General features: G+C 43.5%; 1 protein-coding gene across 5 annotated transcripts in view; it reads left to right on the plus strand.

The window, feature by feature from the left end:
- Positions 1–15,687, plus strand: part of MAP4K3 (mitogen-activated protein kinase kinase kinase kinase 3) — a 317,828-nt gene that overhangs the window by 48,357 nt on the left and 253,784 nt on the right. The gene's annotated exons all lie outside the window — the stretch shown is intronic.

Below are 15,687 nucleotides of genomic sequence, written 5' to 3' on the forward strand. Positions count from 1 at the left end.
CTGCTGCAACGGCACGGCTGGCTAATCAACTGGCAGAAGTCCACTCTAATCCTGTCTCGGAGGATTCTGCATCTTGGAGCCTTATTGGACTCGGGACAGCAAAGGATCTTCGTGACGGAGGACAAGATCTCTGCTTTACAGTCAAGGGTGCGCAGTTGTCTGCACAGCCGCCGGGTGTCCTTACACTCGGCGATGAGGTTACTGGGCTCCATGGTGTCGGTGTTCGACATGGTGGAATACGCCCAGTTTCACTCCAGACCTCTGCAGCACCTGATCCTGTCCAAGTGGAACGGGCTGACTCAGTCTCTGAAGTCCCAGACGATTGTGCTCACCCAGGAGGTTCGCCTGTCCCTTACGTGGTGGTTACAGACGACCCACCTCAACAAGGGACGTCCGTTCTGGGTTCCAAATTGGGTCCTGTTGACAACGGACGCCAGTCTTCGGGGCTGGGGAGCAGTTTCGGGTCCACACTTGTTCCAGGGCAGGTGGACGCCGACAGAAGCGGAGCTTCCAATAAATATCTTGGAACTCCGTGCGGTCTTCAATGCTTTCCAGCAGGCACAGCGGTTTCTCCAGGGTCGCCCGGTGCAGGTCCAGTCGGACAACGCTACCACCGTGGCCTACATAAACAGGCAAGGAGGAACTCGCAGTCGGGCGGCTCTCGTAGAGGTCTCTCGGATCCTGGTTTGGGCGGAGCGCAATCTTCCGGCCATATCAGCGGTCTTCATCCCGGGAGTGCTCAATTGGGAGGCGGACTTTCTAAGTCGCCAGGACGTTCATCCGGGGGAATGGTCCCTGCACCCGGACGTTTTTCAACTACTGGTGGACAGGTGGGGTCTTCCAGAAATCGACCTCATGGCGTCCCGGCACAACAACAAGTTGCCGGTGTACGGGTCTCGCACAAGAGACGAAGGGGCGTCTCTGGTGGATGCTCTGTCCGTCCGGTGGACGTTCCGGTTCGCATACCTGTTCCCTCCGGTCTCCCTTCTTCCACGGGTAATCCGGAAATTCAAACAGGAAGGAGGGACGCTCCTGTTGATAGCTCCCGCGTGGCCCAGACGGCACTGGTTCTCAGACCTTCAGGGTCTGTCCGTGGACATTCCTCTGCGGTTGCCGCTACGACCGGATCTTCTGTCTCAGGGTCCTTGCCTTCACCCGGACCTGACTCGGCTGTCTTTGACGGCGTGGCTGTTGAGACGGCCATGCTGAGGTCCCGGGGGTTTTCCAGCTCTGTGGTGCGTACCATGTTACGAGCTCGGAAACCGTCTTCCGCGAGGATATACCATCGCGTGTGGCATACGTTCTTCCAGTGGTGTCGACCGAGAGGTTATGCACCGCGGGAGTTTCGTCTGTCTCGCCTTCCTGCAAGCGGGACTAGATCATGGGCTTCGCCTTGCTTCTTTGAAGGTACAGGTTTCGGCCCTATCTGTCTGGTTTCACCGTAGGATTGCTACAATCCCGGATGTGCGCACCTTTATGCAGGGTGTTCTCCGCATTCAGCCGCCCTTTGTTCCACCTGTGGCGCCTTGGGATTTGGCTGTGGTCCTGAGGGCTCTCCAAGGACCGCCGTTTGAACCACTGGGCTCAGTGGATCTTAAATGGCTAACAGCTAAGACTGTTTTCCTTCTGGCCATTGCTTCGGCCAGACGTGTTTCTGAGTTAGGGGCTCTTTCTTGTAGACCCCCTTTCTTGGTTTTTTATGGGAACAGGGCAGTGCTCCGCACTCGGCCCGAGTTTCTTCCCAAAGTTGTTTCCCAGTTTCATATTAACGAGGAAATAGTTGTTCCGGCCTTTAACTCACCGGGTCTTTCCGTGGGTGAGGCCTCTTTGGATGTTGTGCGGGCCTTAAGGACTTAGGTTGACCGCACTTCTTCGTTTAGGAAGTCGGACGCTTTGTTTGTCCTCTTTGGCTTCCGTAAAAAGGGTTGGCCTGCTTCAAAGCAAACTTTGGCAGCCTGGATCCGTATGGCTATTTCTGAAGCTTATCTTCATGAAGGCCTACCGGTCCCTCCTTCTCTGAAGGCTCATTCCACTAGGTCTGTGGGTCCTTCGTGGGCAGCTCGACGTGGTGCCTCGGCAGTTCAGATCTGCAAGGCTGCTACGTGGTCTTCTGTCCATACCTTCGTGAGGTATTACAGGTTTGACACCTTCGCCTCTCAGGATGCTTCCTTCGGGCGGCGGATTCTCCTTTCTGCACAGGAGCGTCCCCACCCTTAAAGGATACTGCTTTGGGACATCCCCAAGGTATCCTGTGGATACCCTATGGACCCTGAAGTAGAAAATATGAGATATGGTAAGAACTTACCCTTGTTATCTCTATTTCTACGAAGTCCATAGGACTCCCACCCTGTCGCACCTGTGCTGCAGATGGGCTTTGCTCTGGTCACCGGTTTTCCGTCTCCCTCTGGTGAGAATGTGATTCTTGTATGTGTCCAGATCTTTGTTCTCTCTCTTCCTTCTCCTCCTCCGGCCTATGGCTTGGTAACTAACTGAGGTGCCTTGGCCCGGGGGCGGGGTATAGGAGGGGGACCTAGTGCATCCTGGGAGGCTGAAAGCTTAACTCTTTGGTGCCCTGCGACTGACGTCACACCTATACCCCAAGGTATCCTGTGGAACCCTATGGACTTCGTAGAAATAGAGATAACAAGGGTAAGTTCTTACCATATCTCATATTTTTCCTTTAGCTAGTCTTCATCCTAGCATCCTGCACCTGTCACAACCTTGCCATTCCTCTTTGGTTTCCTGCCTGGGGTGTCGCTCTCTATTCTCGTGCTTTTAGCACACACTGATCTCTATATCATAAGTTTGTTGCAGCAGCAGAGTGTGCTAGAAACACCAGAGCAGAGAGCGAGACCCCAGGCAGGAAAGCGGAACTGCACGGGTTGTGACAGGTGCAGGGTGCTAGAATGAACATTACTTTAGCTATTCATGAGTTGACTAAAATTTATATTCTCAGTAGTAAGTTCTTTCCCTTTCTGCAGCAGATGCTGACTTTCAACCAGGGGCGTATCTATAATGGGTGCGGGGCACATGGGCCCCTGGGTCCCACACTGCACACCCATATAGTCTTATACTTACCTATCCGTAGTCTCCAGAGTGCTCTTCTGCAGCGCCAGCCTGCTCTTCTGCAGCACCAGCCCGATGCTGCAGAGCAGCAAATATCACTGAGAAAATAGCGGTGGGCATTTTCCAGGTGACTCACGAATGCGCAGTACTGCTGTCCCCGGGAAAACAGCGCAGCCGCCACTTTCCGAGAGACCCGCGCATGCGCAGTAGATTCTGGCACTAAGCCAGAATCTACTGCACCGCCAGGGAGGATGAAGCCCGCACAGAGTCCCCTCCCTTTATAAAACGCCCCTGCTTTTAACGCATTTGCAAATATGTAGGAGTAAAATACATTCACTAAATAATGCAATTGCACGTATATGCATATCTGTGTACAAGATCTGTGGGTCTGTACCAGTAGCAAATGCGCCAGTTTTATGCATTATAGATCGGATACACTGTCTCCTATAGTGAAACATGTACTTGCTATTAATTTTAAGTTCAATAAAATATTCCCTCTAGATAACAGCAGATACAACTCTCTGACAAAATCATATAATAGAGAAATAAAGCAAGCACCTGTCAGCTTACGAGGAGAGTCGCTGTCAAACTGTCTGAAGCAGTTACCCCGTGCTGGTGACCACCATCATTATCAGCGAGTTTTTCTGTTTACTGTCAGACACCCACATTTGAAATGGCTACTGACAATATTTTATGCGCATATTAGGAAGTCTGCATATTTTCACAGCGACACAAACACACTACTCTAGTTCGGTGCATAATATTGGTATAATATGCACCAGAGCAGAGAGCGACACCCCAGACAGGAAAGAGAAACTGCACAGGTTGTGACAGGTGCAGGGTGCTAGAATGAACACTGTTACAGGTACGTTTATTTCTCTAGTGTCACAACGGCAACATTTAGAGCCATAGGCCATGCTCTCATATGCTGTAAGACAGTGGTTCTCAAACTCTGTCCTCAGGGCCTCACACAGGTCATGTTTTGCAGGTCATCCAGCAGGTGCATAGGTGCACAGGTGAAGTCTTTACTCACTGCTACATTTTAAAAGATCCAAAGGTGGAGCTAATTATCTCACTTGTGATTCTGTGAGACCTGGAAAACATGCAATGTTTGGGGTTCTGAGGACTGAGTTTGAGAACCTGTGCTCTAAGAGCAGGTTTTACTCTTGCTGCTAAGTACTACAATGGCAGGCACAAATACTGTTTCTGTACCATGCAACTTGTAGATCTACAAACCAAAGTGTGCTAGAAGCCCCAGAGCAGAGAGCGACACTCCAGGCAGGAAAGAGGAACTGCACGGGTTGTGACAGGTGCAGGGTGCTAGAATGAACACTAATATTGGTAATTTGCCACGGGTTCCATTAACATAGGTCAAGTACATGCAGCTGCAACCTTTTCCTACTCATTTAGATATCCGTGTTAAGTTAACACTGGTTACATTAGAAATTAATGTGGATTTTAGTTTGCAGCCTTTGAGTAGGTGAAGTAGGGAAAAATCCACTAACAGCCTTCTATCTTGTTATCCAATGTTATTTGTTACTTTTCTTGGGTTCAGGGTGCATTCCCCACTTTTTCATGCACTTCCCCCATGTCACGCATTGTAGAATTACTACGCGACAGTGCCACAGGTGCCATGAATAGGCTTTCACAATTGTATTGCGCGACTTACGGGAAATTAACCCGTGGTAATGTGGCATCCGTGGATGGAAGTCACAACTAATTCAATTTACCGCTTATTTGAAAATGTTGTTTAAAAGAGTTGTCATGAGCTCTATAAAAATATTTGTTACTGCCAACTTCAAGTATACAACAGTTTGAACATCTTCTATAATGCCATCTATTGTCACCATTTGTCATGAATTAACTCTTATTGACCAAGTTACATTTAAAAACCTAAAACTGATTTCAAAGTGCACCTACATGTTCTTACATTTTATATGAAATGTATCAAATGTATTGCCTTAAAATGTATTCTTTTCTTTATATAATAATACTGTATATTATCTAAAGAGCAAAACAAAAAAGAAGGCACGCCATAATAACAGTAGGTCATCCCCATTTCTTTTATGCTCAAAATATCCCACACATACATTTTCACTAACTGAACAAAAGAGGTATTGTCTACAGCTCCTGCTGGAAATAAAATTATGTAGCACAATAGACCATTTGTCCATGTTAACTAAATGCATAAAATAAAATATAAATATTATTGTTGTTACAATATGATGTTTTGTTATTATACCTTACAGACAAATTCCTCATTTCTATTAATTGTCTTTTACATTTAAGACCAGATTAGGTTGATAAATTCATACAGACCACTGAATATAATATACATTCTCCTTCTACAAAATACGTTATAGTGAGGTCATTAATTAGATGCAATTATAAGGTAAAATGTTCAATTTATGAATTGCAGTGTACAGTACATGATTTTATGACGGCTATGGAACATCACACATAATGATTAGGATTAAAAATACACGTGACAGTGTTGAAATTGATAAAAGTTTATACAATTTATAACAACACTTATATTTGTGGCAGAGTTTATAAGGACAACAAACTTAACTTGTCTTTTATCATTTAAAATAATAATAAATAAAATAATAATAAATTCTATAAGTAGTATTGTTATTGTTTTATTATTATCATCACTTAATTTAGCAGTGTTCTTTTTCTTGTGTTTTCAGCTTTGCTTTTGCGGAGGAATTTGCCAATATTAATGAACTAGCAGCTTTTTTGGTGTGTTTATACAGACACAGGTTTCTAATTGAACCGCCTGGATAGGTTTTCTGTGTTGGGTATGGCTGGCAAGCTGCCTCTGGCTACCCTGGGGGATTACAGTAAAATGAATCAGCCCTTACAATAGGGGGCATATGTGGTAAAGAAAACATTATGTTGGTTAGTAAAAATAATAATACTTTTTGTTATAAATGCTGTCAAATACTGCCTGGATTTTTGGGGCCTATCCATTACACGACTTTGTGGACAATCCGACCAAAACCAGGAGGTTTTGGTCGCATTGTTCACAAAGTCGTGTAATGGATAGCCGGCAAGGACCAGCGATGCGCGTGCACGTCACGTTCGGCATGTTCAGAGAAAGGAGGTCGGGCTTCTGTACTGAATGACGCTAGTAGTCTTTCAGGTCGCCTAGTGGATAGGCCCCTTTAGCTGTCTGTCCCAATTAAATATTTACAAAGGTAAACATCAGGTGTATTTGTATATATTAAATACATTTATTTTCATGGCTATAATATGAATTAAACCCTCTTTTACATATCCCCCACAGTTCTACCATATTATTTCTTTAATATTTATGTGATGGATGAATTTGGGAATTTTTCCACCTTATAAACAGAAATTACTTTATAATGTCAAATAACACTACTCTAGGCTTTTTATTAATTAATTCCAAATAATAAAAAAAAACCAGACATTACATGAGTGTTAACCGTACTCAGTTTAATACCTGTTAAAAGCACTGTTGGCTGTAACTAAAACCAGTGAGTAGATTTACTAAAGCTTCTAAAACTGAAAAGTGGATGTGTTGGCCATAGCAGTCAATCTGATTCTGTCTATTATTTTCTAGGATGAGATATAGAAATGAAAGACAGAATATGATTGGCATATGCAACACCACCACTTATTATTTTAAGAAGCTTTAGTAAATCTACCCCAAGAGCCTATTGCAGATTCTCCCCAATTCTTCATCCCAATATTGCTTAATTTCTATCAGGTTGGATGGAGATTATTGGTACACAGCAATTTTCAGTTGTTCCATAAATTGGAATTGAGGTCTGTGCTGTCACCGGGCCAGATCAGTGTATTGAAGGTTATTTACAAGTCACCCCAATTTGGCTTTTGCAGCAGTGTGTGTTGGGTCATTGTTCTGCTGTATCCTAGAAACTCGATGTCTTGTAGACTGTTGAAGGTGTTATCCCAAAATGTGTCAGTTTCTTGCTCAATCTATTTTGCCATCTATTTTGATAAGTTCCTTGAAGCAAAGAGGCATCCCCATAGCATTATGCTCCTGCTACAATGATTAACAGAAGGATAGTGTTCTTGGGATGAACATACTCCCAGGGGTTTAGTAACAGCAACTTTTCAAATCTGCCAGTTGTCTGCGTTCTTTGCAGGTGTGTTTGACATTTAAGGGTATTGTGGTTTTAATCCAGGGGACAGGAACACAGATAGTAGGTGGCTTTCATAGTAAATAGACCACCTAGTGTTGAGGACCAAATGTTCAGTCTTCGTTTTACCAGAAAGTATTTTTGATTTTAGAATTTCTGCCGTCCCTATAATGGATTTTTTGTGGCTGTTTTTTTTATTCAATATTTGCTTTTGTTGTTCGTTGCCATCCTGCCATACAGTGCAGATTTGTGAAGTGTCTAGGCTCTATGTCACACGGACAGTGCCCCCACCCCACTCCTCCAGTCGTTGTCATGAAAGACTGTAATGGTGCATACACTTATCAGATATGAACGATAACGATTGTAAAAACATTCAGAGATATTCGTTGCATGCAAGCATGGAAGCTGCTAGGCCACATTACGACTTCTTTATCACTAGCAGTCCCTAACACTAAGGGGCTCACATCCACCCCAAAAAATGTCCAGCCCAGGACCTCCCCAGGGCATCACACGAAAAATGGAAAAAATGTGACAGTGCAGTGTAAAGTATAGATGTGTGCGAGTAGCTAATAAGTGTTGAAAAAGGGGTTAAAATATATGTGAAAAACTTACATGAATAAAAAACAAATGTAAAAGGTGATGTGAAAAGTGACTGTGTATTATGCCCTGAGGAGGCCCAGCCAGAGTAGCCTCGGGGGCCCTACGCCCAAACGCTCACCCCAAATCTAATATATACCAATTATAAGGCCTCATGATAAAGGCACATATCTATTTTGTCAAATGTAAGGCCTCATGATAAAGGCACATACATAAATACATCCAAATTGAGAGCCAGCTTACCTGGGAGTCACCCCTGGAAACTCCAACTAGCACTACTAGCACCAGCATGCACACCTAATGCTGGCTCGTTCAACAAACAAACAAAAAATGGCAGCTGCTCAATCAATCTGGCAGTACTTTTCTGGTGCATGAAAGGGAGGGGTTATACCAAGCAGAAAAAGAGGGGGGGGGGGTTAATCCCCTATTGTTCGTCAGCACACTGAATTATACTTGCAACAATATATGAAGACTATAACACTCAAACGCTCACCCCAAATGTAATATATACCAATTATAAGGCCTCATGATAAAGGCACATATATATTGACAAAATAGAGAAGCCGTGACGTGGCCTAGCAGCTTACCATGTATTTGCATATGCATGCAACTAATATTTCTGAATTTCTATTACCATATAGTCTTCATATATTGTTGCAAGTATAATTCACCACACACGCAGTTATGTAAGGTATATCTTTCAGATATATTGCAGCACGGGCGATGCAATATATCTGTGAAAGACGTCTTTCACAGATATTTTTTGTGTACACTTGAGCCGATGTACTGAAACATATATCGTTCGTCGGCTGTATGAACTAAATATCATCCAGTGTGTACCCAGCATTAGAGTTGTGTGTGGTTTTTTCCTTTTTTGACAGTGCAGGGATGTTCATTGGTTATTATTCCCAAATAATGTTGATTTCTTATTGCAAGAAAATATTAATCGAAAAATTACTAGTGGTCAATGTTTTTTTTGTAGCCAGTATGAATGTGTGTATGTAAAAATAATATAAAATTTGTTTATAGTGTGCTTCTCACAAAAAGGCTACACTTTTGAGTGGTTACAGTCTTTTATAATGATTTTGTAATATTCAACAATAACCGTGAACAAAATGAAAAAAATTATCTAGAACAAATGTTGAAAGACAGAATTATCCAGGGGAAAGCCTTCCCTTAATATGTCCATGTTCCAGACATATATTAATCGGACATGTTTGCTCCATTCTTTCCTGGGTTGATGAAATCTGTATGGGGAAAGAAACTGAGCATTCTCTAATGAAAATACTTTTGTTAAATAGAAACAATAGCTCAATAGTAGAGGACTTTATCATAGTATGCAGTGCCCGGACGGTACTAATGCCGCCTCAGTGAGATGCAGGTACGGAGAAGAGTTGATCGCTGCTACACTGCTGGTCTTAGAATAATGGAAGATGTGAGGAGATACTCCCTTACACATTTTGTTATGTATATCATACTAATATGATATAGAAAATGGTTTTCTTTGAAATGGTGACCAGAATTTGGTATTGGATCAGAAACAATAATATATCCTTTCATTCATAAAGATCCAACATTCACTGAAGTGCCAAAAGTCATGGGATAGATGCCTAGTATCATGTAGGACCCCCTCTAGTCTGGCAAAGTGCAGCAACTCGACATAGCATCGATTCCACAAGTGGACGGAAGACCTCTGGAGAGTTGTTGACCCATTCATATGGATAGCTTCCAACTACTCCCTGCTATTTGTAGATGCAGGATCTTGGGTGCAATTCGACTTCTCTACCACGTCCCATAAATGCTTGATTGGGTTCATATTGGATGAACATGGTGGCCACACTATTTGTCGAAACTCTCCAGAATGCTCCTCGAAGCAATTCTGACAATTTGGGTCTGATGACACTGCGCATTATCCTGCTGGAATATACCATTGTTGTGGGGACGCATGAAGGGCTGAAAATGGTCATCAGGCAATGCAACGTAGCGGTTACCAGTCAATGACTTGTTCAGGTGGACCAGCGGACTCAACCCATGCCATGTGAGCACACTCTACACCATCATGGAACTATCACCAGCCTGCACGGTGCTTGTTGACAACTTATCCATAGCTTCATGGGGTCTACGCCACAACTGAACCCTACCAACTGGAACCGTGACAGATCAGACATGCCAGTCTTCCAGGATCCAATTAGCATTCTCATTAGCCCAGGTGAGGCTCTGTGTACGGTGTTGTAGTGTTAACAGGGACACTCTGGTGGGTCTTCTGCTTCCACATTCCATGGAAGCTAAAGAACTCTGGACTGACCTCCTGGATATGCGTCTGGTACCTCCTGCATTGAATGTGGATGTGATTGAGTCAATGTGGCTTGTCTGTTACCATGGACAATTCTGACCAGATGCGCAGCTGGTTCATGATCCTTAAGCACCTGTGGTCGACCACTGCACTGTCCACGGTGGGTGTAATGCCTTTCATGAGTTATTCCCAGTACACACAAAAATTACAACACCGTAGATCAAGGAATGTTGAATGTCTGTACAACTGCGGAAATGGAATGTCCTATCTATTGGGCACCCACTATCATGCCCCCGTTCGAACTCCAATAACGCGTTTCGCTTTGCCATGAGCAGCCTAGGCAGTGTTCAAACTGATTCATGTCCGATTTCAACTGATGCAGGTCTGCTATCCCATGACTTTTGGCAATTCAGTGTATAATACAGTGCTTTACTTTAAAGGAATCATGATAAAAACACATTTATACAATGATGTTAAATAGTATGTAAAGATGGCCTTGCATAAATGAGATACATTGATATTTGCAGCAACTTTAAAATGCATTGCAAATAAACAGTATGTGGTCAGAATTGCAATGAAGAAAATAAATATACTTTAAACAAAAAAACAATGTGAATATGAGCAATGTCTCCGAATGATATTCCCAAGTGCTGGGCTCCTCATTCTGCATAAACCCAGCCTTGTTCATAGTGCGTCTCCATCTCACGTTTACCTCAGGATGAGGATATGTAATATATTCTGATCATCCCCTGGCTGTGTTTAGTGAGCTGGAAAAGCTAGATGTGTCCCTCACAAAGCTGCAGATGGCTTGAGGAGCCTGCAGGGTTTATGTGAATCTACGTCCCGCCCCCCCCCCCCTCCCCCCACCCCAGTTCCAGACTTTTCCAGAGGTAGGTAGCACGGATCTAGCATCTTTATAGGCTGAGAACCACCTATAGGAAAACTGAAAATAGATTAATATTTTATCAATAAATGATGAAGCAAAGCATGATGGGAGATTTAGTCTGATCACTGTCACTATATGATATGATTCATTTTAATTTGCACAAGGATACCGCTTCATGGTTAGCCGGAAACGAGCCATCTTTACCTTCTATTCTAATGTCATTGTGTATAGTTTGATTCTATTAATGTACACCATGTATGAAATATATTGGAGCTTTATACATAAACCTAAAACCAAAAGTGTAAGACCCCTTTCCTGCGAGAATGCCTCCATAGGCATAAAGCCGTTTACGCTGTCTATAGATGGCGTAAACCAACGTGGCCAAACTGAGTTTGGTGCACAGGGATCTGCCCGTAGTACCCATTGATAATAATGGAGTCTGCCTTCTGCGGGACTAATTAGCCTTTTACAAGAGGTTTCTGTGAAATCTCCTGCATTAGGCTGTTAGTGCATACTGGGGATACTTACAATTATGCTGAAACTGCACTTTCTACATCATTTTATGTGGGATAAAAACCCTGGATAAATAGTCCCCTTAGCCAGGACTGCATCAGTCCTTATGTTTGTACTTATGTGTGTATCTGAGGCAGGGATACTAATGTGTTCTGCAGTTAAATATAATTGTTTATCCCCACCCATGTATGACACCCAAAATGGTAAAATATTACTTATTGGAATTTACCAAACCTCCATAACATCTTTGATTAAGATATATACAAACACTGCAATGCTCAGTGACCTGTCTACATGGAGATTATTTCACACGGGTTGGGTATGAAATCCTGTTTGACGGGATGCCGCAGGTCAGAATACTGACAGCGCCATCCCGACAGCCAGAATCCTGACACCCATAGAAAGTAATGGTAAGCATTTTCCTAACCCCTACCCCTACCCTAACCCTTCCTCCTTGGTGCCTAACCCTAACTTCCCCCTATTGCCTAAACCTAACCTCCTCTCACCTTAAATCTAACATCTCCTCCCCGGTGCCTAAACCTAACCTCCCCCTTACCGCACCCTAATCCTAACACTCCCTACCCGGTGCCTAACCCTTCCCCTAACGCCTAACCCTAACCCCGCTACCTAACCCTAACCTCCCCCTAACACCCCGATACTTACCTTTGGAATGCCGGCGGTCGGAATACTGGTGCCAGGATCCTGACCTGTCAGGATTTCGGCGCCGGTATTCAGATCGTCGGCATCCCGGCGTGCGAGATGCCGACTACATCCCATTTCACACACCTACAATCCCAATTTCTTAATGGAACACTGCACTACAGTGTGTGGATAACACTATCGCATCTAAACATTATACTTGATAAGTTCTGGGAGCTATAGAGCAATAAAACATACTTTACCGTCATGCATGGTGGTGTGTGTATGTTGGGGGAGGGGGTAGGTGTTTGATAGACCGCCCAACTGTTTGTTGACTGGGTGACATTTCTTATTTAGAGTGGGAAAAACATTTTTTGTAAGTGCAATACTGATTTTTTTTTTTGTAACAATTATATAGCAATGCATTTTAGTTTTTAAAGCTGCTTTAATTTATTTGAATGGCTGTGGAGGGGTGTGTGAGTTGTAGGATCAGTAATAATTATCTATTAAGTTAAATAGCTAATATGAAGGTACCTTATCCAAGCAGTCTGATTAATTTCTAATACCCCTTTTATACCAAAGTCCCTGGTCTGACCTTGGATTTGGAACACACTTCCAACCTGGGACAGACCCCCTTTTATATTACATGGGTCGACACCGTTCACACCGGAGCCGGGTCAGCACTGACTTGGCTCTCCTGCGCAGGTTCTTATCCTCCCTCCTCCTCCGCGACCCCCTTACCTTACTCCAAAGCGGTTCGGAGGCAGGGAGATCGGGTGGGGTGCGTGCTGCTCCATTGTGGTCGGCCCGGCAGTGGACGCTTGGAGATTATGTCATCTCCAATAGGGGTTGCTTAAAATTGGATTAAACAAAATAAATAAAAATCAAATAAAAATAATTTGATTTAAATAGTTTAAAAAAAATAAATACATTTTATTAAACGTTTAAAAATTTAAGCCGTTTACTTTAAAAAACAATTTTAATAAATAAATCCTATTTAAATCCAAAAAATCTGATTCAAATCAAATAAATCCGTGTTTGATTTATTTTTTAAAAAATAAAATTTTATGCAACCCTGTCTCCCAAGCGCCACTGAAGCCGGGCAATCGGGCAGCATGCGGCACGACCCGGGTTATCGTGACCTGGGTCGTGACGTTTACACTGCAGGGTGAAACGGGAATGACCAGTTCTCAACCCTGCAAGCCAGCCGGGTCAGATCCCTGGGTCACTGGACCCAGGTTGATCCGTTTACACCGACAAAAATCCCGCGATTTTTAATTCGGTGTAAAAGGGGTATAACAGAAACCTTTTACTGAAACAAACGTGTTTAATTATTTTTCAAATTAATGGGATTTTTGTTGCATAATACATGGTCTAGTGGCCATGATCATTAATGTACATAACTTCAAATTTTCACATGAAGACTGAGAACTGGTGTATAGGCTCTTAGTAGTATTAAGATGGTGTTGGTGGGGGAGGTGCTGTGATTATACTGTAAGACAGGGCATGCCAGGTATGTTGTAAATCCGTTGGACACTATAATGTAGTAATAATGTAATAATTAGGAGCCAGCAGGATCTTTTAAAGAGCTACAGTATTGGCTACTGGATTTGTCTAGAACTGTTGTAAATTAATTAAAACCTTGTTATTTACCTACAAAGTACATTAATTAATCTAAATTTACCTGCCTTCCTCCAACTTATCATGGTAATGAAGAGCCATGTTATACCCCTTTTACACTGACATGAAAATCCTGGGTTTTTGTACGTGAATGCGCATCAACCCGGAATTTATGTCAGTGGAAATGGCTCAACCCGGGTCCAGTGACACAGGGATCCAACATGGGTAGCTTGCAAGGTTGGACACCTGTGGTTCCCGTGTCACCCTGCAGTGTAAACGGTGCAACCTCATCTCCAAGCGTCCATTGCAATGCTGGGAGGTCCCGAGCCACTGCAGACCAGGGTGCAGTGTGAACGGCGGTGACCTGGGAATAACCCGAGTCAGTGCCGCAGAATGAAAGGGGTCATGTACCGGGTCTGTTCCTGGTTGGAACAGTGTTCCAGATCCTGGGTCAGATCCGGAACTTTGGTGTAAAAGGGGTCACCATGCAGTACATTTATTTAGAAGAACTTTTATTTTTATCATATGCTGTTGGTATTCTTAGTTAGTAAACTGCTATTATATTGCTTGTGCACAGGGGTAGTTCAGTATTTCGGCACAGGGGATGCCGGCGCTTAAAATACCGGCGCCAGAATCCCGACACCTGTCAGAATCCTATAATCTTGCCTGATTGGGGGGGAGGGTTAGGGTTAGGCACTAGGGGGGGAGGGATAGGTTTAGGAGGGGGGAGGGGGAGGTTAGGTTTAGGCACTAGGGGGGGAGGTTAGGTTCAGGCATCGGGAAGGAATGGATAGGGGAGGGTTAGGATACCGTCGTAATAATAACCCTGTCGGGATGCCGGTGTCTGGATTTTGACCGCCGGGATCCCGAGCGCCGGCATCCCGTACACAGTATTACAATTTATAAGAACCCACTTGCTTCTCAAGTCTTTCAAATACGAATAGTTTATATTTAGTTTCATGTTCTTATTTATTTGCTCCCCCAAAGAAAGCTTTCCCAGGATAGTTCCACTAAGGTTTCTGCTTCAGTCGCTTACATTACAACCACCATTGGAATATGGAACTAAAACACGCAGACCTAATTTTAGAGCCTTGTATTGGCTAAAGTTTTGGTGCCGAAGGTTAAAATCACATGGATGTCTGCAGGATGTGTGTAATGAATATGGCGCCAACCACATGTCACGTTAACAACTGTTTCAATTAATAGTACCTGGTGTTTTACGTCCTCTAGTACCTTTTTAGGGCTCAGAAATGACAATGTGTGTTTTAGATCCAGCAGCGTTTGTAAAGTAAAGGCACACATCCACTAGCAGACATAGAAACGACTGCACGATTACGACATTGTTATCGTGCAGTCGTTTGACAGTCTGTGCTGTGCCTACACTGATCGTTCAGTGTAGGCACATCAATCATCCCCTACGATGCTCAAACTGACATTATCGTCAGGTTGTTCAGCATGTTCGGACGATGATTGATGTCGGAAACGACCAGCGGGAGCCACATTGCTGGTCGTTTCTGACATTAATGTGGTCGATCCACGAGCGATTGAACGATATCGTTATCGTTCAATCGCTCATAGAAATTGGCTATTGCCTTAAGTGACGTCCCAATGGTAGAAGACCCCAACCAGATTTCTAGCAATAAAGGACATGTTCCTGGGTTGAAGCCCAGGCAAATTGTTTTAGCAGAAAGGAGAACTGGCTCATTTATCTTACGTTTTCACACATTTTCAGTAAGTTGCATTTTGGAGATGAGTTATAACAGAGTGCATTAAATATTCACTTCTATCTTTTTTTAGAAACTCTGCAAATTGGAACATGCAGTTATTGCCATGGTAACTATAACCATTGATGATTTAACGTTTTGCAGATTTCCCATTCACAGGGGTATGCAACATATTCAGTGAAGCAAACTAGCAGCTCCCTGTATACAAATAAATAC

This window comes from Taudactylus pleione, unplaced genomic scaffold (assembly GCF_031769625.1).
Source record: "Taudactylus pleione unplaced genomic scaffold, aTauple2 ptg000201l, whole genome shotgun sequence".
NCBI classification, from domain to species: domain Eukaryota; kingdom Metazoa; phylum Chordata; class Amphibia; order Anura; family Myobatrachidae; genus Taudactylus; species Taudactylus pleione.